The 27,672-nt window shown below is 45.2% G+C and overlaps 1 protein-coding gene across 1 annotated transcript in view; it reads left to right on the top strand.

Moving 5' to 3' along the window:
- Positions 1-14,971: 14,971 nt before the first annotated feature.
- Positions 14,972-27,672, top strand: part of HEMK1 (HemK methyltransferase family member 1) — a 79,747-nt gene continuing 67,046 nt past the window's right edge. The window contains exon 1 of the mRNA XM_068157831.1: positions 14,972-15,091. The gene's annotated coding sequence lies outside the window, so the exon portion shown is untranslated. The remainder of the gene's footprint in view (positions 15,092-27,672) is intronic.

Genomic DNA, 27,672 nt, shown 5'->3' with positions numbered 1-27,672 from the left:
TCCTGAGCAGAGCCAAGGAGAAGTGGCTTGGTTTTCTGGGAAGACTGGAAGGAAGAACTGGGCCTCTGGGATTTAGAGGTTCAAAGATATATTTCTAATCCTTTTTTTTTCCTTTTAAGTTGTGAAGTGATGTCAGGGAGCATACAGGGTCAATAGCATAGGCTGGAGCTGAGGTAGTGGGCTGATGGTTTTACTTCAGCTCTCAAAGTTCCCAAGTGACATCTTGGCCTTGTTAGGCAGGCACTGACCCACATGCATTTTGTTCACTTTGGCCTGTTCTGAAAACAGTTCCAGCAAAAGGGAATAACTGCTGTACTTACTCTGTTGCTTTCTAATTTGTAACTGTAATTGTTATTTTTCTAAGTAACTTCTGAATGAATTTACCAGGGTGCTGGAGAGGCTCTAGATCCATATCTGCACAGCTGGGTGTAGGTAGCTCACTCCCAGCTACATAACACCAGTAGGATGTGAGAATAAGAGTCTTCCCACCCCATCCTTTCTGGCTATGTCCTAACTGCAGTGATTCAGCTATCTAGAGCCACTGGTAAAGGCTGCACTCATGTTAGCAACTTTTAATAACCAGGATGAGGAAGCAGGGACTGCTGTGGACACAACTGCTGGTATTATTTACCTTACTTAGCCATTATGTATAATTAGATTTGTTACTCTTAATTGGGCACTAGCTTGGGGTGAGGGAATTACATTTCCCCCCCCCTTTCCCAGAGTTGAGAAGTTTGGCCAGCATGTGCAGCATTTTTGGCAGCTTGGTTCAAGATTAGTTGGCAGTGTAGGTGAAACTGCATTGTGCTGTCCCAAAGAGAAGGGTAATGCAGGGTGGTTCTTGCAATGGATGGTATAAGAAAAAAGCTGAGCTTGGTGGAATAAGGCAGCTGATAAGACTCAGCCAAATGACCAATCAGGTGCAACAAGTAAGAAAACAAAAATGTAAGATAGTAATTATATCAGCCTCTGGGAGAAGCTGCCCCTCCATGTGCTCATTCCCAGCAGAAGTCACTGGCCTACATATCCTGTCCCAGAAGCAGCCCCTTGGGATGCATAAGGCTGCAGTGGAATACAGAGGGTCCACAGCCCTTCTGCCATCCTACCCTTCATCTCTTCTGCACAGCAGCTGCTTTGCTGAAGTGTAAAGCCAGCCCCCTGCTCTTTTTATTCTCCAAGCTGTTTATAAAAGTAGCACAGCTGGGCTGGCAATGTGTCTAAGTGTGGCTCTGCTCATGAAGGAAGGTGAGGTGGAGACTTAACTCCTCACTTTTCAGCTTCTCCTTCTCTAATCTGTTACTGCAGTGATGCTCTCACCCAGTGCTAGCAATACCTCCTGGCACAGTGATAGCCAGGCACTGGCAAGCTGCCTCAGTTCAGTGGTGTATATTGTCTGAGTCCTCTCTGCAAGGTGTACACAAGCAGATCTGTTCAGTTAACTGGTTTCAAAACTATCTTACCTATGTCTAATCACTAATGCAAATGAGACAGTGTAAGAGTCAGTGTGCTGGGTGCTCCTAGACTGGCTGCTTGCTGTATCAGGGTGCTCACCCTGACATGAATATACATTTTGATGTTGCTCCCAAGCACTCACATTGACCACTGTAACAAATGTAGGATGATTTTGCTTTTGAGTGGGCAAAACTGTTCTGCTTTGTGGTCTTTGTCAGCAACAGCCTAGAGCAAGCCAAAGTCCTAATGTACTGTAGGAGCCACAGTTTGGCTATGATATCCAGACATCTAACAGCATCGGCTGGATGTGACTGAAACAGTCTGCTACTGACTGGGCTACAGGTCCCTTTCTCTGCACCTAAGTCTTGGACAAGGAGGCATCATAGCCATGTTATGGTAAACCCTGGCAGTTGTATGACTTGAAATAGTCAGGTATAGAAGCTTGCCACAGAGCTGGACTCAGGAAAAGAACTAACTTCATACATATGTAGTACCCTCCCTATAATCTAGGCAGATTATTTTATATGCTAAGGCTGTATAATTGCAAATGGTCAAGATACCAAAGCTCAGTTTTGGCAGAGAATGACCAGATGCACTGTTACTCTGAGCAGTGAAGTGCCTTTGTTTAAACTACCAGAATGAAGAGCTACTACCTTCACAGCAATATAAACCAAACTGTTCTGCTTTAGAGTTGAATTAAAAGGGTGTGTATAGTGTTGCCACAGCCCAGCAGACACACAGTAATTTGCTAAGCCAAGGAAACTCCACTGTTTGCAGTCACATGGCCATGCCATGGTTCTTCTCTGGTTGAATTAAAGTAACTTGATTACAACTGCATAAACACTTGAGTTTTAAAAAGGCTTTTAAAATGTGTGTGCTTGTATTTGTCTGCATGTATCAGCGCTCAATGGCCAAGTGCAGCAAGTGGATGTGCAGACACAGTGGCTTTGCATCCACAAAACAAGCTGTGCCCACCCTAATGTCATGTCTGTACTATGAGGGCACTTCAGATAGTGCTTTTTACCAAGGGATTTCTCCAGCCAAGGTAGGATCATAGACCAGGAGTTCCTGGTGTTCATTCCCATCTGATATTGCTGATTGGTCGTATGTGGTGGTCATGGTGAAAATGAGGATTTCTTTTCCCTGTAAGAAAAGTTGTGTACATACCTGTTTCATTCTGGGCCCAGTGTAGAGAGCAGTTCAGATCCAGAGAGCACTGTGTGGTATTACAGCATTGCAGGGCTGATAAGGAGCAGAGCCTTCTGTGTATGATTCAGCTTTCCTTATGTTGGACTTTTCCCTTTGTAACTGGTGCAGACATCCTTGTGTTCATTATCCAAAAGCTTGTAGAAAGCTAAGACAGCAACGAAAGGTTTGAAGTTCCACCTGTGTTTGGAAGTGAACAGGTATAGTTCAGCTACCAGAGTGAGTCCTTGATGGTTGTTTGTTATCACATCAGAAATGGCAAGAAACTCTCCTGAGACTTCAGTCTGCAAGTGTTCCCTAGTGAGCAAAGAATCAGCTAGTGATAGAAGCACCAGAGATCTCATGGGATGGCCTGATACTGCAAAATGCAGTCAGACTTCAAATCTGGAGCAATACAAATCACTGCATTACTCTGTTCCTAACAAGCGTGCTGCAGAGCTTGTATACATACCACTCTCGTTTTCTTTTGCCAATACTCTAAACATCATTGCCTTCCCATTAAGGCAATGAACTAGAGTCTACAAAAGGCAGTAAAATGACTTCAGGATTGTTGGAATTTCTGTAGGGTGGCAGCAAGTCCTTGTGTAGCATGTGGGAGTGCAGCAGTTTGGGCTGGGTGCCCTCTGCTACAGGGAGTGCTTCCTGTGTCCAGAGGTCCAGCTGAGTGGGTTTCATACCATAATTCCCTGTGCCACTATAAGATCCAGAGCAGGGTCTGGCACTTCCTCTTTTTTCCCGCTCTGCCACCTGGTAACCTGGGGGAGATGTCTTCTGGCCTTGGGCCTAGCCAGGCCAGGGGGGGTGGGCAGTCTCAGATCTGGCCAGCTGAGACTAGCCTAGCTGGGGGAGGTGGGAAGAAAGAGCCCTGGGGGTCTTGGGTGTACCCTCAGGTGGGGATGGGGTGTTTCTGGGTCTGCTTTGGGATTTCTTTTGTCACTGCGCTTCTGGCTCTCTGTAAACATTCACTGCTTTCCATTTAAACTTTCCCTCACTTCTGCAATCCCTTTGTCTGCAATCCGGGGTGGGGAGGGGGTGGGGAGGGGCTCTGCCTCAACCTGCCAGCGGCAGTAAAACTCTTTGCCCTTGCCGTACTGCCGCATATACTGTCTCCAAGTCAAATGCAAACTCTCATCAGGTGAAAGCTTGGAGGGAAAGGGATGGCAGAGCTAAGAGGAGGCAGGCCTCGCTGGGCCTCTGCCAGTCAGAGCCCTGCCTGCTGGAAGGTAGTTTTGGCAATCCAGTGGGGCATGATTTTATCTCTAGTATGATTTGCAAGTAGTCAGGGTCTAAAAAACCCTCAAGATCAATGACAGTGAGCAAGTGGTACTGTTGCCAGCATTGATAGAAGCATGGAATTGGCATTGTGGACAGAAAAGAGTGTTTTTAAAAAAATGTTTGACGTGGGAAAACAGAGTTGGTCATCATTGTCCTACTGGGTAAGGTAAGAACACATTAAAGGAAGCCGAACACAAGTGACTGCTACAGTCCAGCTCAGCTGCTGGACACCAGATTTGTCTGTAATGGAAGCAGCTCTGATTTTTTTGCTTGATTAGCAGTTCCCAGTTTCGGTTACAGTAAAATCAAATGAACAAAATCCCTTCTCCACCCCCTGCAGTGAGTGATTCCACACACAGCTGTCAAAAAAAACAAACCCAAATCACCAACAGTGTAGCAGGGGACTGGACTGCACTTGTTCAGAGTTCCTGTTTCTTAGGCTATACAAAGCGTTTCTGAATTCTCAGCACTGAAAGCTCTCTGAGTTCATTTGCTAGCAGAGAGTGTGGCAGGGGACAATCTTCTCTGTTCAGTCAACAACATGGGAAGGGAGGGAGCTGTTTTGAGGTGGGTGGAAGATGGTACCCGTGCAATTAAACGATAAAAGTAGGGGAAGAATCATTTCCCTCAATATGAGTATTTTATGGTGCCTCAGATGAGCAAGAATGCAGGTACTCTCCTGACTTGGAGACACAAGAAATTCCCCTTTATAAATCCTGCTTTTCCATGCACTAATGCTTTTAAAAACACCACTTCTCTTCCCACTCCTTGTAGAATGCGCACACACACAATTATTTTTGCAAAGTGCAGAGTCCCTTACTAAATTGAAATGCAAACTTTCAGCCTGACTTCCCAGAAAAGGTGGTGATGCTCAGTGTAAAGCAGTTTATTCCATCTGATGGGTTATTATCATCGCTCACTTCACTTTTCTTCTTTATCTGAAAATGGCTGTTAAAGGAACCGGTGCACCCACACCACCCCGAGTTAGCAAGAAAACTCAAGTCTCTTTTTGTCTGGCAGCATAGGCTTTGCTGAGACTGTCACTTTAGGGCTGCATTTAAAAGAATTGGCCATGGTATTGCGTGGTTTTGTACTGGCCAGAATGATATTTATGTTCAGTATGGTCTGTGTAATGGCAAAGGCAAATCTGTACCTAGAACAGCTCTGTAGGGACATATGGGTAAAGAAGAAAAGACTGGGGTGGAAATGAAAGGCCTTTTGTAGATGTCTGTCTACATTTGTGGACCAGTTCTGTTGTGGGTTTACACTTCACTTCTGAAAGAGAAGGGAGCTGAAGCCTGAGAGAGGTGAAAGGATGTTTCTAATCCAGATGAAAACATCCTGTCTTCTTTTCATGCTGTACATGTGCTCTTTCCTGCCTCTTCCCATAGGGAGGAATACTCGGATGGTTTCCTAGCTAGAAGCTTACTCTGTGTACTTGTAAATGTATCTTCCTTCCAGTGTTTAAGAAATAAATTACTTTCTTCCAGCAATGATGGATTCCAGAGTGCCTGAATGAAGCTGAGCAGAACCTGGCAAATTTTAACCTTCCCCTCTGCAGAGAGGAAAGCTGAGAAACAAAGATGAGATGACTTGGCTAACACAATGTGAGATAGAAAGCCAAAGACTTAAGTACAAAACTCCTCATTCCTGTTCCTAATTCTAAGATCACCCGTCTGTCATCAACAGTCTGGAAACATACATGAGTTGTGGCTTTGTCTTTAGGAAGAAGAGATGGAATCCAAGTGGGTTAATTCAGTTTGGTCTGAAAGGCTCAGTGGCAGGTGCAAACTTTCTGCATCCTGTCATCCAGCTCTTAATTGCAGTTTCTTTGCTGTTAGTAGCATCCTGAATTGCAATGATGTTATGCTGCAGCAAAACCATTCAAACATTGCTCTGTGCTGTCTGGTACCAAATTCTTATTTCACGGTGGGTCCATCACAGTGTGGACTGCTAAGCGTGACCAAATGTTGGGGCTTAACTGCAAGTGCTTGGGAACTTTGTGTACTTAGATATGACCTGATTCTCTGCATGCAAAATGGAGTTCAGGCCTGTGTGGCTGTTGACCTGTTTTCCTGACATCCATGCAATGTGTAAGCTTGTTTGTTTGTTTTAAGGAGATAGGAGGTTCCCTTTCCCTCATCCTCATTAGTTGGAGAGGAAGAGCGAAATGGGGCTTAAGGGTTGCAGTGCAGCCTGTCTTGCTGACTTAGTTCCTTTCTGATGGAAGACCAGAAAGCAGATATATTTCACTAATGATATGGAGACACCTGGAAAGAAAAGTAGGGGAGAAGGTAACAAGCTGTTTTGAGATACTCTGCTACTAGGTCTGTGCAGTTACCACCACTGCTTAATGTCACTCTGTTCAGTTTATTGACTTATGCTGGCCAAGAAAACAAGAGTGATCCAGAAAACAGTGGTCATTACGCCTAATATGCTGGAATTGCAAATGCTGCAAGATCCAAAATCTTGTGGGTTCTTTGTTTGCTTGTTGTTTTTGTTCCTCACTGTCTCTAGACTCCGTTGTTCAGTGGGACAGTTTTTAGTGAGCAGAAAATGAGGTGCTGGCTCCTTGCCAATACTGACAAGGTGTCTTGGAGCATGGGGGCTAGGTGCTTCACTAGTGTCTAATCTTCCTGGCTGTTCAGGATCCCTCCATGTCTCTAACCTGAAGTACCATGGTGAGTCTGGGCTGATCTTCACATGAAACAGCTTTTTATAGTGAGGCAGATTAAGGAAAATGGAGGTGCCGTAATCAGCAGCAGAACTGACTCCTGCCATACTTCAGTGGAAGCTGGTGACATTTGCTGTGGCTTTAGGAGAGCTTTGGACTGTCTGACCCCAAAGGTCTGTCAGGAGATCTTGGTGCAGCCTTAAGCATGTGGTTACAGTGGAAGGGGGAGAAATGCCATGACCATGAGAGAAAAGGGGCAGGAATAGGGACCACCTCCAGCTCTGTATTCTACAGGGGGAAATGAACATTTCTTTTAAGCCTGGGAGAAGGCAGAGCCTGGCTGCACAGAGATAAGTGAGCACAGCAGCTGCCCAGTGGGATTTTACAGGTTGGTGGTGTTTACAGTGCAGCATTGAACAGTTTCATAGCCAAGTTTTCTCAGTGACATGGCACAAGGTGAACAAGTTCCAACAGAAATGTGTGAGGTGTCTGTGCTGAATCCGGCGAGAAGAGAAGCTGCGGCCGGCCTGAAGGGGGCGGCCGAGAGGGCGGGAAAGGCACTGTGGAGAGAGGCCTGGGGAGCCACGGCTTTAAAGAGCAGAGCGAGGCGAGATTTTAGGAGGAATTTCTTTGCCTTAAGAGCAGTGGAACACTGGAACAGCTTGTCCTGGGAGATAGCTGAGCTGAAGAGAAATGCCAGCCTAAGAAAACTCAACAAATGGAGGCTGCACGTTAGCAAGAGTCTTGCAACCAACAACTCTGCTGAGACCCCACCTGGAGTACTGCCTCCAGTTCTGGAGCCCCTATTACAAGAGGGATCTGGAGGTGCTGGAAGGTGTCCAGAGAAGGGCCACGAGGATGAGCAGAGGGCTGGAGCACCTCTCCTATGAGGACAGACTGAAGGAGTTGGGGCTGTTCAGTCTGGAGAAGAGAAGGCTCCCAGGTGACCTCATTGTGGCCTTCCAGTATCTGAAGGGGGCTACAGGAAGGCTGGGGAGGGACTGCTCAGGATCTCAGGGAGTGATAGGAGTAGGGGGAATGGAATGAAGCTGGAGGTGGGGAGATTCAGGCTGGAGGTGAGGAGGAAGTTCTTCCCCATGAGAGTGGTGAAGCCCTGGAATGGGTTGTCCAGGGAGGTGGTTGAGGCCCCATCCCTGGAGGTGTTTAAGCCCAGGCTGGATGAGGCTCTGGCCAGGCTGATCTAGTGTGGGGTGTCCCTGCCCATGGCAGGGGGGTTGGAACTAGCTGATCCTTGTGGTCCCTTCCAACCCTGACTGATACTATGATACTATGAACAGTAGGTTGTGAAACATCTTCCCCATAGGAACAGTAGAGAGGAAAACTAATTGTCTAGGATGTTGCTGACGAGTTACAGGGAACAAGTATCAATAGTAGCAGGGGCTGGACTCAGGAACACAGAACATCTCTTCCAAGCCAGATTCTGCTTTTTTGGTTTTGTGCTGAGCTCCCAACCTTGTGAAAAATGGTGAGAAATAAACCTTACTTCTACACTCTGTGCTTCACCAAGGAGTGGTGTGGGACCACTTTGAGCACATCTTCAGGAATATTGAATCATTTAGCATGGAAGCTTCAAAGAGGTGTTTAATGTTAAGCTTTAGGTTAAACCTGCTTTATCACCACTGGCTTATTCTAGAAGGAAATCACAAGGTGGGGAACTATCAGCTTTAAGTACAAATAAGTACATTTTGCATGTACTTTTTTTCACAGAACTGCATGGCAATATTGACAATCTGAAGTTAGTTTGGGCAGAGGAAATGAACCATCAAATCTCAGCAGAGAGGTTGAAGGCTATAATGCTGGCTGCTGAGAGAAGTACAAAATCCCTCTTGAATATCAATGGAAAATGATGATGAGATTTTCACAAGATGGATATACAAAACAAAATAGACATGTGGTTCACAGTGCAACAATGGCAGGAATACCTTGGTGTCAGGAAATCATCTTCATACCTTCTGGGATTCTCTTAAATTAAATTGCTGATGTTTTATAAAATGAACACAAGTTATTTCAGGGCTATATCCCCCAAGTTCTTATTACCATGTTGTTAGGAGAATGTCCTGATCTTCTGCAATTAAACAAAGATGGGTAACTGGTCAACATTCTGTGACTGAAGCCAGTAGCTGCATTAAATTAATACATGTGCACAGACAGATACCATCTATAGGAGTGGAGCTGGCCAAAACAGGATTGAAGGTGTCATTGAAGGTGTTCAGAAGGAGACTTGATGGGGTGCTTGGTGCCATGGGTTAGCTGTTTGGGTGGGTTGGATTGGTTGATGGGTTGGACACAATGATCTTGAAGGTCTCTTCCAACCTGGTTTGGTTTATTCTAAAGGATAATTCAGAGGACTGGAGTGACTTACTGTCTCTGCTAGACAAGCAGCTGAGCTGCTTGAGAAAGGAAAAGGCCAAATTGCTGTAATGTTTTTAGTAGCAGGGCTTTTTCTCAGTATCTTTTCCATCTTGGATCTTCTGATTCCTCTTCAGTTATTGTGGGCAATCTTTGCATGTAAAAATGCCTCATTGCCCACAACTTTGCTGCACTATGACAACAGGTACTGTGTAAAAGACTTGTCAGACTGGTGCTCTCTGGTGCAGTTACTAGTGCTGAAACTGTTGAACTGTTTCTGTAGTCAATAGGCAGCCTGGATGTTTCCCCAAGTTGAAAACTCACCCTGTGTTGTTACTCATCATTTGTTGGCACAGGTAAAAGCAGATCTTAGCAAAATTTAGTAGTATTCTTCCATCGCTGGGCCTGCCTGTGTGCATGATCACCAATAATCAGCTGCACAGTAACAGCTTGTTTTCTGTTATCTGGCTTGTTGGAGATGATATATGAAGTATGAAGAATAGTATGAGATGTTTTTCTTAAGCTACGTTAAGCCCACCGTGCTGACTGCAGCAAAACAGAGCTTGTTTTGACAAGGAGTTCAGCTAACATGACACACAAGCTAAATGCAGGAAATATGAGGATCTCTATCAGACCATGGGGATACTTTTTTCTTTCTCTTGTGGGTCATTTTTAAAAGCCTTTCCCCTGCACTTTCCTAGGTTCCCAGGGTTCATTTTCTGAGCTGTCACCTCCTCCACAATGTGAAAGAGGCTTCAAGTTTTTTTGCTGGCCTTTGTTGCTTCCAGCACAAAGGCTTGAGATTTATTTTGAGACTTAAGGATTATTACAATACTGATAGTGTTGCATCTTTACGTGGTTCTGATGTGTCACCATGAGTTGTTGCTTCCAAGGGGACTGATGCCTTTTGACAGGAGGAAGACAGTGTCATGTCTCATGACACGTTTCTTCTGCACCATGGGGCATGTATGAGGAGTTAGGACCCCAACACAGCTGTCTGAAGCCTGTAATCACTCTACATCTTCTCTCAGGCAAGTGTGGGGAATTCAGATCATCTTTAGGGCATAGATCAGGCAGGACTTTCTTTTACTGTAACCATCAAGGGGCAATTGCTACTCCAACAGGTTACTGAACCAGCTTGTTCTTCCACAGTCTGAAAGATGGATGGCTTTGTCTGGTGTTTATTCCCACTGAGATGGGTATGAATAAATCCTGTGCTCCCAGCATGCAAGCAGGAAAGGTCCTATTTGCCACCCTTTGCAATGTTGCATGATGACTGTGTTATTTTAGAGGCTGAAATATTAGAGATGACAAGAATCAGGCCTCTGAAAGCTCATGGACCCTAAGAGTCTGTCAAATAGCATTAATGCTTTTCTGTTGCTCCCCTATAGTGGGGGGATCTTGTTAGTATATATCAGGGTTCCCTCTGGGCCTGCCCAACTTCTCAGGCAACAGGAGAGGTGCATACATTCAATTATCTTGCCAGCATGATTCCAGGAGGCTGCTAGGGTCTGCAACCAGTAACCAGAGTTGCAGAGACACTTGCAAAGCTTGCCTAATCTGTAGTTTAGATCTAGTCAGTTAATTTGGGCCAGGATTTCAACCTGTCACTGGATATTACTTTCTTCCTTTTTGTCTAAGGATGTGTTCTGCTGGATTCTCTCCTGGTCAAGGGACTTGCTGCTGAGAGAAATCTGTGGTACATAGGAGCTGATCTTAAAAATAAGGAACCACTCCAATGTTGTCTGTTAGGCAAAGGTGACTTGAAAAATTGCACATTCATAGAAGTGTACTACCAGGAGTCTTTCCTCCCCAGTACTTTTTGGTCACTGTTCAGCAGCCACCAACATGCAATGACTGAAAATCAGTCTTCCCTGATGCTGTGGGGTTTGAATGACAGTCAAATTCCCAGTGGCCAGGTAACAAATGGGTGTTATATCAGTAGCTGGAAACTCTTCTCCAGGGCTGCATGAGCCATGAAGGCATTGTTTTCTGTATGGCCATCCTGCCCTAGAGCTGAGCTGGAAAAGTGCCTTCATCTGTTGTATCTCTTCTCAAAATACTGGTCCTCAAATGAAATACTGAATGTTAAGTGTGGCTAAGGCACTCTGGCATTGTAAGATGGGAGCAACATTGGGGTTAATTAGAAAAATTTAGAGAACTCTTTGACCTTCATAGTACCAAGATTTTCTGCTTTCTAACCTCAGCTGTGCAGGACAGAACCAGGATGCTGCACTTCTTGTTGCACTGTCCGTGGTGATGTCAACAGCTGTCAACAACTGTGAAACTAGTCCTGGCAGGTAGATAAGGAGGAGTCCCTTAATATGTAGGGGAAATTATTAATGTTCTCTGTGTTGTTATAACAACCAGCTGCTTGGGCTTTGCCTTCATGTGTCTATGTGCTTTTGTTGAACAAGAGATAGAAATGAATAGCAGAGTACATGCAGCAGTCAAGGGGGTCAGTGCAAACCCCTCTCAGAGAGAAAATGTGAACAGTGTAGGCAGAGGTGGGGAGAAGCTGGAGCCTTGAGAAGCAAGGAGTATGGTGGGTGCAGGAAGGCTGTAGGTTGGGATGTGGCTGAAGGGATGGAAAGAAATACAGCCAGAAGCTCAGCTCATGAAAATGGACAAGGCTCAGATGTCAGCAGAGCCCTGCTGGTTTACAGCAAACAGTATCACAGAATCACCAAGGTTGGAAGAGACCTCAAAGATCGAGTCCAACCTGACACCACAGACCTCATGATTAGACCTTGACACCAAGTGCCACGTCCAATCCCAAATGAGACAATGTGCTGCAGTGAAAGTGTAGTCTGAGTGCTATCCAGCATTCCTCTCAGGGACCTCAGAAGACATTGCTGTCCCAGCTGAAGGACTAAAGTAGGGAAGCATGTCACATAGCCCTCAGAACAGTAAGTCTTACTGTTAGTGGAAGAGCCAGCCTCCTGCTCAAGGCAACTTCTCTGGGAGTATTTTGTGCAGTTGTAGCTGGTCTGTAATTCAGCATTTTGCATCACCTACTCTGCAGCCATACTTCCATGGAGTGTTGGTTTTTTTGTTTGGATTTTTTGGGGTTCAGTGTTTTGCATATTTTCAATAAAAAATGTTCCCAGAGCCAAGCGTTGGGAGTATAAGTAGCACAGACACTCTTATCTATTTCTTTCCATCTCCAGCTGGGATAACACAGACAAGGACCTGTTTCTCATACATGCAAAATCTTTAGGATCAACATTGCTCTCTTATGCAGGGGTGGGACTGAGGCCTGTGGCCACAAGGCTCTATGCTTTGCATGAGCACATAAACAGGAATGAGAGCAAGCATCAAAATAGATCACACCATCAACCACTCCTGAATGTGAAAGGAGCAGCTAATATTGTCACTAAATGGCTAAAGTCACAGTAACATCTTCTCAAGCTGAGGATGGAATGGGAGATGAGTGTCAGGCAACAGAGGTAATGGACCTGAATCAACTGAGGTGGCTGATTTGTTGAATGGATCTCTGTAGCTGTTTGGTGAGGAACTGGATTTGCTCTGTGTTTTTTTTCTGAAGGACTGTTGCACCCATCTGGTGTTGTCCTATGTGGTACATGGCTTATATGAGTACCAATGTCTTATTTCTAGCTCCTGCTTCCCACTGTGGTAAGGGAGTGTATGAGATGAAGAACATTGGGTCTCCATGTCAGATCCTTGTGTGGTTCAGTGAAGGACCTCAAACCCAGGCTAGAGGTTATAATAGCAGTTATAACTTTGTAGTTATAATAAACCTCCTATCAGTGGCCAGCATAGTCTTAGGTTTGATAGTTACTGCAGTCTCACACATGCTCAGTGCTCCATGCTGCCAAAACTCAGGTGATAAGACAGGATGTTCCTGGCCTTCCTCTCAAAGAGGATTTTTTTGCCCCTGTCAGAATCATTCCAACCTCTCCAGGCATTTTCAAATAGCACCCATGTGCAAGAATGCAGGTGCTGAGTTGCATCTCCAGTCCTGCTGAGAGCTACTAGCTGCACACTGGAGTTTGACACTGTAATAATAGATTTCTTTTGTCAGATGAAATTAATCTTGGATTATCTGCTTCACCAATCCAAACACAGGCTTCTGCATTAGCATCCACTTTCCCTAGGCTTGAATCTTTCAGGAAATAGATGCAAATTGGAAAAGCTACGTAAGTTAACCAAGGTTGTAAATCCCAGGCACATCACACGTGAGCCCGGGAGGTAGAGAATAGCTTTCAAACCAACTCCCCACAAATTGAGAGCGAGTGCTGCACTCTCATACATCTTATTAAAGCTGTGGTGAGGAACAGTCTTGCTAATACAGTGCCCCTGTGCTTGAAGCAACCACTCTCATTTAAGGAACAAAAAAAAATACTGTCATCTACCTCCAGCCAGTAGAATCCAGTTTAACTTCTGCCCTTGGAATTAACCCACTGAAACTTCATATTGAGTCACTTGGGGCTGCACTCAACAGATCTGACACAAGCCTGCTGTGTCAAGAACTGTGGTGAATCAGGGGAGCACTTTGCTCTGTCTTTCCTTTTCTCTGCCCTCGTTGCTTGGAATATTTGGCTTTTAATTTTGGCTGGTAGGTGATCGAGGGGCAAGTGTGAGAGGCTGTGTAGTGAGGAGTATCAGCACTGCACATTGCAGTGGAGGAGTGTCTGGGCTAGCAAAGAACTATCTAGAACTAGAAGTAGGATTGCCAAAGTGGGATATCTTTATGCCTGAACCACTCAAATGTGGGATGCTCTGGCACAGTTTTTGGATCAAACCAGGATATCCTGTCCTTTGTGCTGTGTGGATGTTAATCCTTTGTTTTTGCACTGCAGCATTGCTGAGTGATAGACATACCCTAATTGCCTGAGACTTAATTTTCCTGGTTGGATTCCCCCTTCCTTTTTTCCCCCCTCCTCAGTTCAGACCACACCCTTCTCACTGAGGCCCTAGAAACCTTGGAATTGTAGTCCAAGCATGATTTAAAAACATGCTAGGAGTGGAAATGCAATTAAGGCACCTTAACTGCCTTTACTCTGCCCTGCAGCGATGCAAGGGAAAACAATTTGTTTTTAAAGGTTATGGAAATCCAGAGCTTTAAGCTCTTACATGCCTTAATCATTACTTACTGGGTATTGAAGAAGTCTACCTTAGTCACAGTTACAAACAACTCCTAAGTAAAAATGTGCCTTTTACATTTTTATTAGCCAAATAGCACAATAATAATGGCCATTGTGGTCACTTCCTAAAAGGCTGAGTCAGGTATCAGTTAGCAAATGAAACAAGTGAAGTCTCAGTTGACACTGTTAAATAGAACTGTGGTCACCCCAAGCACAGGAACAAAGCTGCTTACCTTTTTTTGACTTCATCTGAAGAAGGAAAATCAATGTCTCGTAAGCTGCAATTCATTGCAAACTGCATGTTTCAGCTGCGGCCTGCAGTTGCCCACCACGTGCTTAGCTACTCCCATATTTCATGTGAAGTGTGACATATATATTCTTCTGGCACAAGGGCCAGGTCTGTCATCTTAAAACTCCACTTTCCTTATGTTTTGAAGGGCAAAAGAAAGGCCTTTGTCAGGTGTGCAGCAGGGCTGATTTGCTCAGGCCACATGGGACTGTGCTCTAACAGCTACTCGCCTGTCCTTGCCAGATCTTTTACCACTGGTTTTACAGACTGCATGGGACCCCATAAGAAAAGAATCTGCCCCTTAAATTGGTTTATCTTAACGTGAAAGATTGCAGTGCATGTTTTTTTTTCCCCCCCATATTTTTAAACACTTTCTTAAGGACAAAGTTTTTAATTTTGGTTGAGTAAAGTGAAATTTTTCCTGCTGCATGAAGGCTTTTATCTCTGTCTTCACTGTTATATATCCTCCTCTGAGCTGCAGGCTGAGGATTTCAAAACCTGTCATTGTTGGTCTTGACTGTTGTCTGTGGTGTGAGGAAAGTTGAACTAACCACATACTTGGAATTTATTCATCTTTGTAGGAAGGGAAGGACAGAATCTGATGTGTATCTGTGCTGCTGCAAACCCTTCTGCTGGCTGTGCTTGAGCTCCAGTTGTCCACCTGCAACTCAGCTGTGCTGGAAAAGGCGGTTCGTTACACATTGCCCTGCTTACCAGGTGCGTGGTTTTGTTGGTGCCTGAGCTGCCATAATCTGACTCTTCATTTGGAAAGCAGTCACTGTTCTCTCCTGACAGCAGTCTGTGATCCATATTTTTTTTTTACAGCTGGTATAATCTGAAAATCAAGTACTTTTGGCTGGTTTTGTAGCCCCACATAGTACACTACACTCATCCAAGCAACTGCCATTTGCCTTTAATCTGTCCAGATCTAATTATTTTAAGTAGCCACAGGTGAAGTATTAGAGACCATGTGTCCTTTCATTTTAAAAAAGATAACTCTGTTTTATCTGTCATGGCTGGAGGTGGGAGGTCAGTTCGTGGTTGCCCACTGGCATGTGGTGTGACAAACGCTTCTCTGTGCCTCAGTTCTCTCGTATGTGCATTAATACTGTACCTCTCCTCCGTTTATAACATGGTTGGAAGTCTGCAATGTGCATAATGTGACCAGGAGAGACTTGTACATCTGGCCTCTTATTTGTCCAGTCCAACTTCATTAGAGAACTAAAGCTTATTCAGTATTATCTTCCCTTTGAAAGTAAAAACAGTGATGCTGGAGCCTTCTGTAAGGACATGGACTGGGACAGTTAATAGAAGGAAAACAAGGATAGGGGGAAAAAATTCAGTTGTTTGTTAGCTCAGTCTTTCTTAAATGTTTCATGTTGGGAACACTGATTAAAGTGAAAGTCTAAGCTGTCCTCTCTTTGCTGTGCAAGTGCACAGAGGTACTAGTGATAACAGTGTTAAGCCAGTGAAATTGGTTTGTGTTGAAGAGGCTGGCAAAGAGTTCTTGGCTATAAAGGGTTAGTTGGTGTACAGGGAAGGCAAGAGCAAGATTTCTTTTGCCTGAGATCATAGCTGTATCTTCACTGTCTCTCTAATCTTCTTTTGCTTCCTAGACTGTTTCTTGACCACCTTGAGGGGGTTTGATAGTGATAGAATAAAATAAAATTAACCAGGTTGGAAAAGACCTTTGAGATCAAGTCCAACCTATCATCCAACGCCATCAACTAAACCATGGCACCGAGCACCCTGTCCAGTCTCTTCCTAAACACCTCCAGTGATGGTGACTCCACCACCTCCCTGGGCAGCCCATTCCAATGGTAAATCACTCCTTCTGTGAAGAACATCTTCCTAACATCCAGCCTAAATTTCCCCTGGTGCAGCTTCAGACTGTGTGCTCTTGTTCTGGTGCTGGTTGGCTGGGAGAAGAGACCAACCCCCACCTGGCTGCAACTTTCCCTCAGGTAGTTGTAGAGAGCAATCAGGTCTGCCCTGAGCTTCCTCTTCTCCAGGCTAAGCAACCCCAGCTCCCTCAGCCTCTCCTCACAGGGCTGTGCTCCAGACCCCTCCCCAGCTTTGTTGCCCTTCTCTGGACACATTCCAGCATCTGAACATCTTTCCTAAACTGAGGGGCCCAGATCTGGACACAGGACTCAAGGTGTGGCCTAACCAGTGCTGAGTACAGGGCAGAATGACTTCCCTGCTCCTGCTGGCTACACAATTCCTGATTCAGGCCAGGATGCCATTGGCCTTCTTGGCCACCTGGGCACACTGCTGGCTTGTGTTCAGCCTACTATTGACCAGTACCCCCAGGTCCCTTTCTGCCTGGCAGCTCTGACCCCAGCCTGTAGCACTGCATGGGGTTGTTGTGGTCAATGTGTAGAACCTGGCACTTAAAAAACCTCAATCCATTACTCAGCCATAACTGCCTGTGGAAATACACCCAACTGAAGCTGTGATTGCCAGTACCCCTGAAGTCTTGAGTTTGAATGAGAGAAAGGTCTCTGTCTCTAGTGGGTTAATACATTGCCTCAGTTTCCCTGCAGCTCCTCTGCACAGCTGCAGTGTCTCATGGTTTGCAGCGCTCAGCTGTGTGCAGGTACAGGACGCAGTGCTTGTTTGTCAAGCAGCATACACTGTCCCAGCAGCTGTCCCAGTCCTGTGCAAAGTCAAAGGGACCAGATGTTACTCTAGAAGAAATCTAACATCAGCTTGAGTGTGTGCTGTAGGGAACAGGACTGAAAGGCTCAGCTCTTTGCTGGCTTGCTCCACACGTGAATATGCACACCATACAGAGGTGGCATTTTACAGCAGTGGCGGTGTGACACGCACTCAAAATGTACCATAGTGATGAGGTGCTGAGTTTAAGCAGTCTGTCTCCTGAGCTCTGCAGTGATTCTGAGTTAGTGATGCCAGCTAGAAAATATCAACATTTCTCTGTGGAAATAGAGCAATGTCTGAAGAGAGACCCAGGAATTGGACTTCTTGGCATGGATGTCCCCACCAAGAGTTGCAGCCTGTGCTCAGCTGATAGAGGATTTCTCCTTTAGTAATTTCTCAGCTTGCAAAAGTTAATGGTTTTTTTAAGGCTTATTTGGTGATATTTAGGGGGGGAAGGGAAAAAGAAAAAGCTTGTGGTCTCAACTGTAAACAAAATAGGCCATTTACCCTTTCACAGCAGTAGCTACCACAGTTGGCAGTAACTGTCTCCTCATCACTGCTAGTCACCTCTCAGTCAGAGAACTGAATTGAGACCATGAAGACAGAATGACCTCTTTCCTCTGAGATGTTTCTGCCAGCTCAACTTGGGAGCTCACCAGCAGCATGATAGAAAGTAGTGCTGAGGCTGTCTCCCTTCTGGTGCCAGCAGAGCACTCAGCCAAGCACCCTTCACCTGCCTGAGGTTGTCAGGACAACTTTAAAGAGGAAGAGCCTATGGCTTTGCCTGCCTGACAACTGTGTGAAGGAGTGAGAAGAACTGGGAAGCTGTTGGATATTCTGCTACCTGTGAGAAGACCCAGTAAGTGCTGGATGTGTTCAGCCATCCTGGAAGATGTGGGCACTGGGCTGGTCAAGGGAGGCACCCACCCACTCAGAACAGCCAAGGCCCATTAAGAGTTAATGTCAGCAATTAGAAATGAGCTGCAAGAGCTGGAGGTTTCAGAAAGATGACAGTGGGTGTGAAACACTGTAACGTTCCCATTAATTTGAAATGTCTCCTCTCTGGCCAGAAAGAAGTGCCCAGATTTTTTAGTCAATATTAATTTTACACTTGGCACCACAGGAGAGTGTGAACTGCTGAGTTCACAAAGGGTCCATCTAATAAACAGACAATAGAAAATCAGAAAAGCGAAGATTGAGTTCCTTGCCCAGGTGATGAGAGGATAATAACCATGAGGGCTGCAGAGGGCAATGGAAAATTCTGAGCTATAATGAGGAGCTGCAGCAAGGGCTGGTGCTGTGGCTGTCCAATGGGCACAGGCAGTTGCAGTGAGAGACAGTGGGATGGTGCAGCATTGTGCTGGAGGGAGGAGGTCTTGGATCTGGAATGAGAGACAGATGAAGAGGAGGGTATCACGTCACAGGTGTGCTATAGGAATGGAGGGCCAGATAAGAAAAGCCAATTGTTCCGCTGCAGATGAATCCCAAGCCTGATCTCCATCTGATTTCCTTTAGAAGAGTTTCAGATTTTAGATGGGCTCCCACTTGCCTGCCTGCTGCCTGTCAGGACTGCTCTGCTCCTTCCTGTTTTGATCACCTCTCTGGCTAGAGTACTTAAAGCAAGCCATTCTTGTCTCCTGGTGGTCTGCAGAATACTAGACACCAGGCTTTCAAAGCTGCAGTGATTAGCCAAGTGAATACTCCAGAAGTAAGGGATGAACTTGATTCCAAAGAGCCAGATGCTACTGGCTTTGTAATAAACCCGGAGGAAACTCTCTGGGAACAGGAGATAATTATAAGAAAAACAGATTGCTTTGAGAAATATGTTTGCCTGCTTTCCTCAACTTCCAAGCAGTCTACAAAACTAGTTTCTTTTATTCAATCTCATTGCTGGAACAAGATTTTTCCAAACCCAGAAATACTGAATTTCAGCACTGTGTTGCAACCATTCCATGGGCATGGCAAGCTTATATGTGTCCTTGTGCTCCATGCCTCAACCTTTCTTCCTGGGACAGCAAGGTACAAAGCTGGATATCAGACTGAAGACTGTTTCCTGCTTTGACTGAGATAGTGTTTCAAAATAGAGATGTTTCAAAACAGATGGATTATCTTTCTTTTTTTTCCCTTCAGGACTACTCTCTTAGTTCCCTTTCCTTTTTAATGAACGTTTTTGATATCTCTGGCATTTGAATTCTACCTCAATTGAAATGGCATCACTGCTATCAAAACTCAAAGCCTGTATTTCAACCCCTAAGCCACTGACAAACCTAGCACCTGGTTAATGAATGCCTCCCAAGGAGCCCAGATACTTCATTTTCATTTCCGTATCACTGTTGGCATGTTTGATCTGGCCATTAGAGAAGCAAGGTCAAAGACTAAGACACCACCTGTCTCTGCATTATCTGTCTGTGACAATCTACCAGTGGATGCGGCATCTGATCAGCTGCAATATTCAGAACTGATTTCTGGATAGAAAGCCACTGATTTTGTTTCAGATCAGGAGAAGGGAAAGGGGTCCAGCCCTCTCAGCACAGGAAGCAGTTGCAGTCCTGTCAGTGAGATGAAAACAAATTCAATGCAGGGCATTCAGAGTCCTTGGTAAGAGAAAAAACGAAAGCCCTAGAAAAGAAAACATAAAGAGCAAAGTGTGGTTAGGCAAAGGAATGTGATTGTGTCAGAGGAGAAAGGGTGCAAATGGACTCCTCTGGAAAAATTAAGAGTCTCCAGAGCCCCTGGTGTGTGTGGGGGGGGAGGGTGGAAACCACCAAGGAAGGAAAGGTTTGCAGAGAATTCTTATACTGGGAGTGTGGATGGCGATGGCAGATGGGGAAATCTTGCAGGGGCATGGACATGGAGTAGTTGAATGCAGAGTCTTGCCCAGATCCCCCTCTCCCAGAGGTGGCATGGCACCAAACACTGGAGACCTGTGGCTGGACAAAGCCAGCAGCCTGCCTGAATACCAGGAACACATGGCAGAGCAAACCCCTGGGCCCAGGTCTCTGGACTATCTATCTGATGCTGCAGCCTCTCAAGTCTGTTCCTTTTTCAAGCCCTCAGGTGTGTGTGGCTGAAGCTTTCTGGCCCACAATCTGAGACAAAAAGCTCTTGTGCAGTCTGGAGGTTTTACTGGGTTTGCAATCAAGCTGTAAATACTCTAATCGCAGCCATCTTCTGGTGCCCAAATTTGCAACACTCGTGAGTACAACCAAAAAACATCATCTATTTTGGGGCATGAATTAATGCCTATTGTGCATCCCTTCGCAGATGCCATGCAGTTGGTGTATGTCCTTCCCTTGCTTCCTGTTCCTTGTAACACAGGAGGCTCATCCTGGAGCTTTTTGACTGTGAAACAAGGACTTGGTCCTCTAGCAGCTGTATGCTCCTGGGCAATGATAGTATCAGTCAGGGTTGAAAAGGACTTCAAGGATCGTCTAGTTCCAACCCCCCTGCCATGGGCAGGGACACCTAGATCAGGTTGCTCAGAGCCGCATCCAGCCTGGGGCTTCTACCACCTGCCTGGTAGAAGAACTTCTTCCTAACATCCAGTCTGAATCTACCCACTTCTAGTTTTGCTCCATTCCCCCTAGTCCTATCACTACCCTGAAAAGTCCCTTACCACCTTTCTTGTAGCCTCCTTGACATACTGGAAGGCATCCTTGGAGCCTTCTCCTTTCCAAACTGAATAGCCCCAGCTCTCTGTCTGTCTCCATAGGAGAGATGCTCTAGCCCTCTGCTCATCTTCATGGCCCTCCTCTGGACACATTCCATCATATCCAGATCTTTCTTGTAGTAGGGGCTCCAGAACTGGACACAGTGGTCAAGATCAGTGGAGCTAGGGGTGTCAGCTATTTTGTCATGGATCTCCCAGCAGGAAATCCTGTGGCTTGCAATACAGTGAAGCCTTTTTCCTTTTTAACCTTCTCTCACATCCTGTTTATGAAATGTCATCTTAGAGGTAAGTACCTGTCTTAGTACTATTTGGCTATAGGGCTAGCTGTACTGACAGTGGCTATATCTGGGGTAATGGAGGGATAAGAAAGGCAAGTAAAGCTCTGTCTGTTGTCATGAGTTCTGCCCCAACCACCTTGGTATGCAAGTAGAAGTCTTCCCGCTCACATGTCTTTCATACCTCTATTTTCAGCCCTCCATGCTTCACAGACACAACCTCTCTCTTCTTCCTTTTCTCTCTTTTTTTTTTTTTTAACATATTCCCTTTGTCCATTTGTCTTAGCACCTCAATGTGGTGGTTAGCAAAGACACCAGGGCTCTACTATCTGTCACAATTTTGATCGGGCTGGAAGTGTTCACCTGAGTAATATGCAGCAGTTCCAAAATAACCACCTGCTTAGTAAAATGCTTCATGTGGTCCAACGGATGATGATTAAACTACTTGAAAACATCCCTATTGTCACTGCTGCTGCTCTGTGATGGTAGGAGCATGAGCCCTTGGTATAAACTGATACTGGGAAAATACTATTTCTTTTCAGCTACTTCTTGAGCACAGTGATCAGTCCTATATTTGTAAGGAGGCCCAAACTCTTACCCCAGGGGTAAGTGTGTGAGAGGGTGTTCTGTAGGAGGATATGTGGGGATTTATACCCAGCTCTCTCTAGATATCCTTTTATTCTGAGCACCTTCACCTGATTGCTTACTAAGGGTGTTGATAGCACTATCTTGCTCCCACACCCTGTCACAGAACATAAAATTACAGCAAAACTGGTTTGTGGTTTGGACCCAGAATCCAGCACTTGAGCAGTCTCAAGCACTAACCAATTGCCAGGACTGGAAGGTTTCACTTGAGGTCTGAGGAACTCAAGGATGGAATAGCTGTATTGCCACAGGCAGCATGTAACATTTCTCTTAAAATTTCTTGGCACCTGAAGCATGGAAAGTGGGTAAATAAAACATCAATATTTTATAAAGGGTTTGGGGAGCATCCAGGAAATGAAAGGTTTGTAAGCCTGGCCTCTATAGTACATAAACCAGTAAAAGCTGCAATAGGGGAAAGAAATTTGACAATGAGAAACACAATCAGTCTGGAAAGAGTCACTGTGATTTCTGTGAAGGCAAGAGGTTTGTCTGGCAAACTTCCTGAAGTTCTTTGAAAAGTAAGTGCAGAAGAGTGAAACAGGTAATGCTAGATTTCTATAAGACTAAGTCCTCTTACCAAATACCTTACTGGGAGCCTGGGCAGGTATTGCCTGGGAGAGACAGTACCAAGGTGTATAAATAATTAGCAAAGATAGGAAACAAGGTCGGAGAACATGGGAGAAAAGTTGTCCCAACATAAGGTTGTTGTGAGGTGAGTTTCACAGGTTGGGGCTGGGATCTGTAATGCTGAACATACTTGGAAATGACCATTGAAAATAGGGAGATCACTGAGATTTCAAACTTTGCTCTTAAAATTGTTATTCAAGATAGTGAAGATGATGATCAACACTGAAGTGTTGTTGAAAATCTCTGGGACTGAATAGCTGGCCACTGAAGTGGTAGATGAAGTTCCACATGAATAAATGTGAAATGAAGCATGCAGAGAAAACTCATGCTTGCTGTGCATGTAACATCAAGGGCTTTGAGATGGCCATGCCCACTCCAAAGCAAGATCTTGGGGTTATGTTATATAGATCTGTGAAAACACCAGGTCAAGCTAAGCAGAAAGATAAATCAAATGCTAGAAGATAAGAAAACATTCAAGAACAAACCAGAAAGCACTACTGCACTGTTCTGGGTGAAAGGTGTGTCTGGTTCTGGTTTTAGTGTTGCTTTTGGGGCTTTTCCTTGTTTGGCTTTTTTAATTTAAAAAAGCCTGCTGTGCTTTCACCTTGAAGACCACAAGTGGTTTGGTTCTGTTCATCCTGAAGGACTATGGTGAAATTCTGAGAATGGCTTCTGTAAGACTGAGGGAGAAGTTGTCTTTGGCTTGGAGCAGACATGACTGAAGTATAGCAAAGACAGAGGAGCACTGAGAGGGACTGTTTATTGTCTTCCCATATGCAAGAACAAGGAGCTTCCAGAGAAAACCTTGTCCTGAACCATCATGAATGTTCTTACCCCTTATGTTCTAAGGTGACTTTTGCTAAGTACAATGGCCTCACCTCTCCTGAGGAATACTGCCTCTATCAGACTTTTTCCTTGAAATGGAAGACAAAAACCCCTTGGCTAAAATCCTGTGTGATAATTCATGGATTCACTGTTCAGGCCCAGTCTCCACATAGAAGTTAGGGTGTGGAGAGAGTTTCCTCACCCAGATGAGTTGCTGTCACTGGTATTTATGCCTTTTGATGTCTGCAGACATCTGGGATTCTTCTGCTTGGGTGACTGGCAGCTAGCCCAGCTCATCTGAACTGGCAGTTGCAAAGGTGGAGACTGACCAGAAAGAGCTGGAAATTGGTAGGACCCTTTCTGGAGACCCCTCTTCCCTTTCTACTTTGTTTTGGAGTGTTTTCACCATTCTTTATGGATTCACCTTTGCCAGGTCTGGCATTGCAGCACAAGACCTTTCATAAGAGTGGGAGAGTGCAGAGGTGGAGGTTGGAAGGACAGAGCTCAAGGTGTACTTCAAAGCAGCTGCATACTCGGCTTTAGTCTATCTTACTGGGGACTAAATATACCTGAGTCTCTACCTGCAAATCCCAAACAATCCATCTGTGGCTTAAGGAACTTGGTGAAAGTGTTGGGGTGGACAGATTTTACTACCAGCAGCCCAGCTCCTGCCTGCAGTAGCACAAGGTTCTCTCCAAAGGTCACTCAGACCAGAGCAAGGCTTTTCACATCATGCAGTCTTCCTGTCTTTTGTGTGCACTGTTACAGAGATCAGCTCTGATACTTGTCTCTTTGCAAGGTGTGTGTAAAGCTTAGGTCATCAAATTTCAGGCTGGTGTTCCTCCCTGGACATGTTGCACTTGAAGTAAAAAATCAAGATTGATCAGAAAAGCCTGTGGGACTGACTCTCTTCCAACTCATCCCTACTTTCATTTCCCCTTATCTCTTTGTTTCTCTGCCACAGTCCTATCAACACACCATTGTTCTGACCTTCGCTACGTCTGCATGGGAGTGTGTCTAGCAGAGAGAGGTTTTGGTGGATATGTATTTGCCTGGGAGTCATTGGGGACTTTTTCTCTGGGGTGAGCCATGGTGAATAAGTGATTTGCCAGAGTTAAGGAAGAAAGAAGTGGCATTAAGTACCTGAGATCTCAAAATGGAGAAGCCCAAATGGTGAAGTGTAAGTGAAGTGTGCAGAGAAAGGGTGGGAGGAAACATTATGAACTAACCAAACAAAAGAGTCCTAAGAATAGATTTACCAGCAACTTTAAAATCTGATTTTTTTTGCTGCTTGGTTGATAATAACTTATTATAAGCTAGTACTTGTGCTGTCAAGGCAGGTATCTGGCCATTTCTGCGGGCTTCAAGTTGCATGTTTCTGTTTCCGGTGGTTTCTGAAAGCCTTGTCAGCTCAGTGACATCTGTGCTCACGGGTATCTTGATAATGGGGCAAAAATCCCTGCCGCTTTACCTCTGGGAAATGTGTGGGGACAGTGCCACTGTGTGGTGACACAGAAAACGTCCATGGAAGGTTTTAAAAAGCGTCTCTGAAGTCGACGGAAGCATTCCTGATTTCTCTCCAGGATTTGGGGTTTGCCTCATAAAAGAGTGTGAGCAATGCTGCAGACACTTGTATTTCGCTTATATGTTCTTCTTTCTTCCCTGATTGCTCCCTGTAGCCTTTTGACAAAGTAAGGAAAATTCTGTTCCTTTCTAGTTGTGTTAATGTAGCTTTCCTCAAGGGACAGTAAAATAAAGGGATATAAGAACAGGAGACATACAGATCATATACTGCACCCTGCAGTTTTCTGTTGCAAGTTGTCTTGGGCATGGACAGCACAAGTTCAGGGACTTGGGGCTGTCCTTTCTCATACCTGTGCCGGAAGGGCTAGGGCTCTACTGAGATCATTCGTCTCTTACCTCATGTGTTCTGCCCCCCACAGTGTTAATACTGAGACCAATGGCTTCCTCGTCCCCCTGGCATCTTCATAACCTAGTCATTTGGCTTTACTAAGGCTGTCTCACACCTCAGTGATTGCTTTTCAATACCAATGAGCTCTAGGTCCTTGAGTATTAGGTCTGCGGTTAATTTGCTTGTGGTCCTGCTCAGGGGAAGGGAACACTTTCTTTTGAAGCTCAATTGATTGTTATAAGATTGAATGGAAATGACAGCAGCAGGAGGCAGCAGCCACCTTGCCAGGGGCATGGCCTGTGGGCTGTACCTGTGTGCTAAGCCTGGCACTGGCTCTGCAGCTAACCCATCAGTATGCTTGGTGATTCTTTGCAGGTGTCTCTCTAAACAGCCTGGCTGTGTCAGCTCTTCAGCCTGATGAAAGATCTGCCAGTATTTAGAAGGAAGTTTGAGCTTCCCTTTTCCACCCTTTCACTCTTAAGACCTAGAAGGACTAAGTAATGGTATCTTGAAGCTGCACATGAGATACACGGTGTAAAACCAGGGAAGAGAGCATGGTATATCCTGCTATTGTTGCTCCCTTAGCCTGAACCTACTTGATAGTGTCTGGGACACACTTCTGATTCTTCTGTGGGGACACATCAGCCTCTAGTCCACCTGATAACTTACTGTAGGAACACTGTAAGGACACAATTGCTACAAGAGATATATATTGCAGTCTTCAGAATGGCCATACTCAGATACAGAGGACAGGCAGATTTGTCTCTTATGCTGCATGTCTCCTAGAAAAATTCAGCCTTTCCAGCTGGGATGCTAGTAAAAACCTCATGCTAGCAAAGCATGTTTGGGCAGCTGTAAGTATTTCTTCATAAGCTACTGCACTACTTTTAAACACTCCAAGGCCACAATTAGGTCACCTCGGAGCCTTCTCTCCTCCAGATTGAACAGCCCCAACTCCTTCAGTCTGTCCTCATAGGAGAGGTGCTTGTGGCCCTTCTCTGGACATGTTCCAGCACATCCATATCCCTCTTGTAATAGTGGCTCCAGAATTGGAGGCAGTATTCCAGGTGGGGTCTCAGCTGAGTAGAGGGGGAGAATCACCTCCCTTGCCCTGCTGGCCACACTTCTCCTGATGCAGCCCAGGATCTGATTGGCTTTGTGGGCTGCAAGTGCACATTGAGAGCTCATGTTGAGCTTCTTGTCCACCAGCACCCCCAAGTCTCTCTCCTCAGGGCTGCTGTCCAGCCAGTCACTGCCCAGCCTGGATTTGTGCCTGGGATTGCCTCGACCCAGATGCAGGACCCTGCACTTGGTCTTGTTGAACCTCATGAGGTTGGCTTGTGCCCACCTCTCCAGCCTGTCAAGGTCCCACTGGATGGCCTCCCTTCCCTCCAGCGTGTCTGCTGCAGCACACAGCTTGGTGTCTCCACATGGCTTTATTAAGTAGGGTGTGAATACTTTCTAATCCTAGCTGCACCTTTCTTGTCTGCAGCAAAGCTGTTCCCTCTTCACTTCTTAGTTGTCCCGCCTTCCTTGTCTGCACATTGTCAGAACAGTAACTGTCTCCTGCTATGAAGGTAGAAAAGGGTCAGCCTTCTCACCAGCTGAGTGTTTATAGTGTTGCTTTACCAGGATTCATCCTTCCCATTGCAAGATCTGAATTCTACCACCTCTGCTAATTAAATTATGATATTTTGGGCTTGAAATAGTGAAATATCCTTTAGCTTCCCCCATGTGAATCATAAGGTTTGTAGCAGTACAGCCAGCTGGATTCCAAAGACTCTAAAGTAATACCCAGTCACTTCAGGAGATGCTGTGGCCATGGAGAACAAGTAGAAAATAATTCTAGTCCCTCTGAATCAGCTCTTCTGGTCTTTATTCATAGACAGAGTTCTGTGTGGGTATACTTAACTGTGGCCTAGTGAATAACTTCACAGAAAAGAGAGCTGGGAGACAGCCTGGGAAGTTGCCACATGCTTTATTTCTAGAAGGAGCCTGATTACCATCCATGTCAATCCTAGTACATGTGACCCACTTTTAGCATCTCCATGGACAGAGGGCTGCACAAACTTGTAGCTTATTCCAGTGCTTTGCTGCCCTGATCATTAAGTCATTAGAGCCTCCTTAATATTCAGCCTAATTTTCTCTTCTGTATTCAAACTGATTTCTTATTCTATCACTAGTGCTTTCCTAGATGCTGCTCTATTCAGTGTATCTAAGGCCCATTGTCATGTGCTTTCTGGTCACCTATCTCTAGCTTTAACAAACCAGTTCCTGAATCTTGTCTCATAGGTCATGTTTTCTAATTCTCCAAGCTTTGGAGGCCTTCCAGCAAGTTCACAACTCTCTCAAGGTGAGATTTTGTAACCCTGCCTCATCCAGAGAGTTCACATCACTGTTGAGCATAATATGAAAGAATATAATACTGTAGAATACACTTCCATTACAATAATAAAGCATGGCAAAGTGATTTCATATCTTGTGGAAATCACACATCAGTTGAATCTCCAGTTAAAATATTCATTAATACAGCCTGAGTAACGGGCATGTATAGAACAATTACTATGAAACTAGCTTTCATTGCATTTAGGAGATACAGGTTTGTGTACAAGAGTTCTGACAAGATCAGGATAGCTGTGAATGAAGCTTTCCATATGCACCTGGCTAGCGGAAAGGGATTTTA

Source organism: Melanerpes formicivorus, unplaced genomic scaffold, assembly GCF_026170545.1.
Source record: "Melanerpes formicivorus ecotype bairdi unplaced genomic scaffold, bMelFor1.0.p_v2 SCAF_38, whole genome shotgun sequence".
NCBI classification, from domain to species: Eukaryota; Metazoa; Chordata; class Aves; order Piciformes; family Picidae; genus Melanerpes; species Melanerpes formicivorus.
Note: the sequence above shows the minus strand (reverse complement) of the source record. Positions and strands in the feature narration are given on the sequence as shown.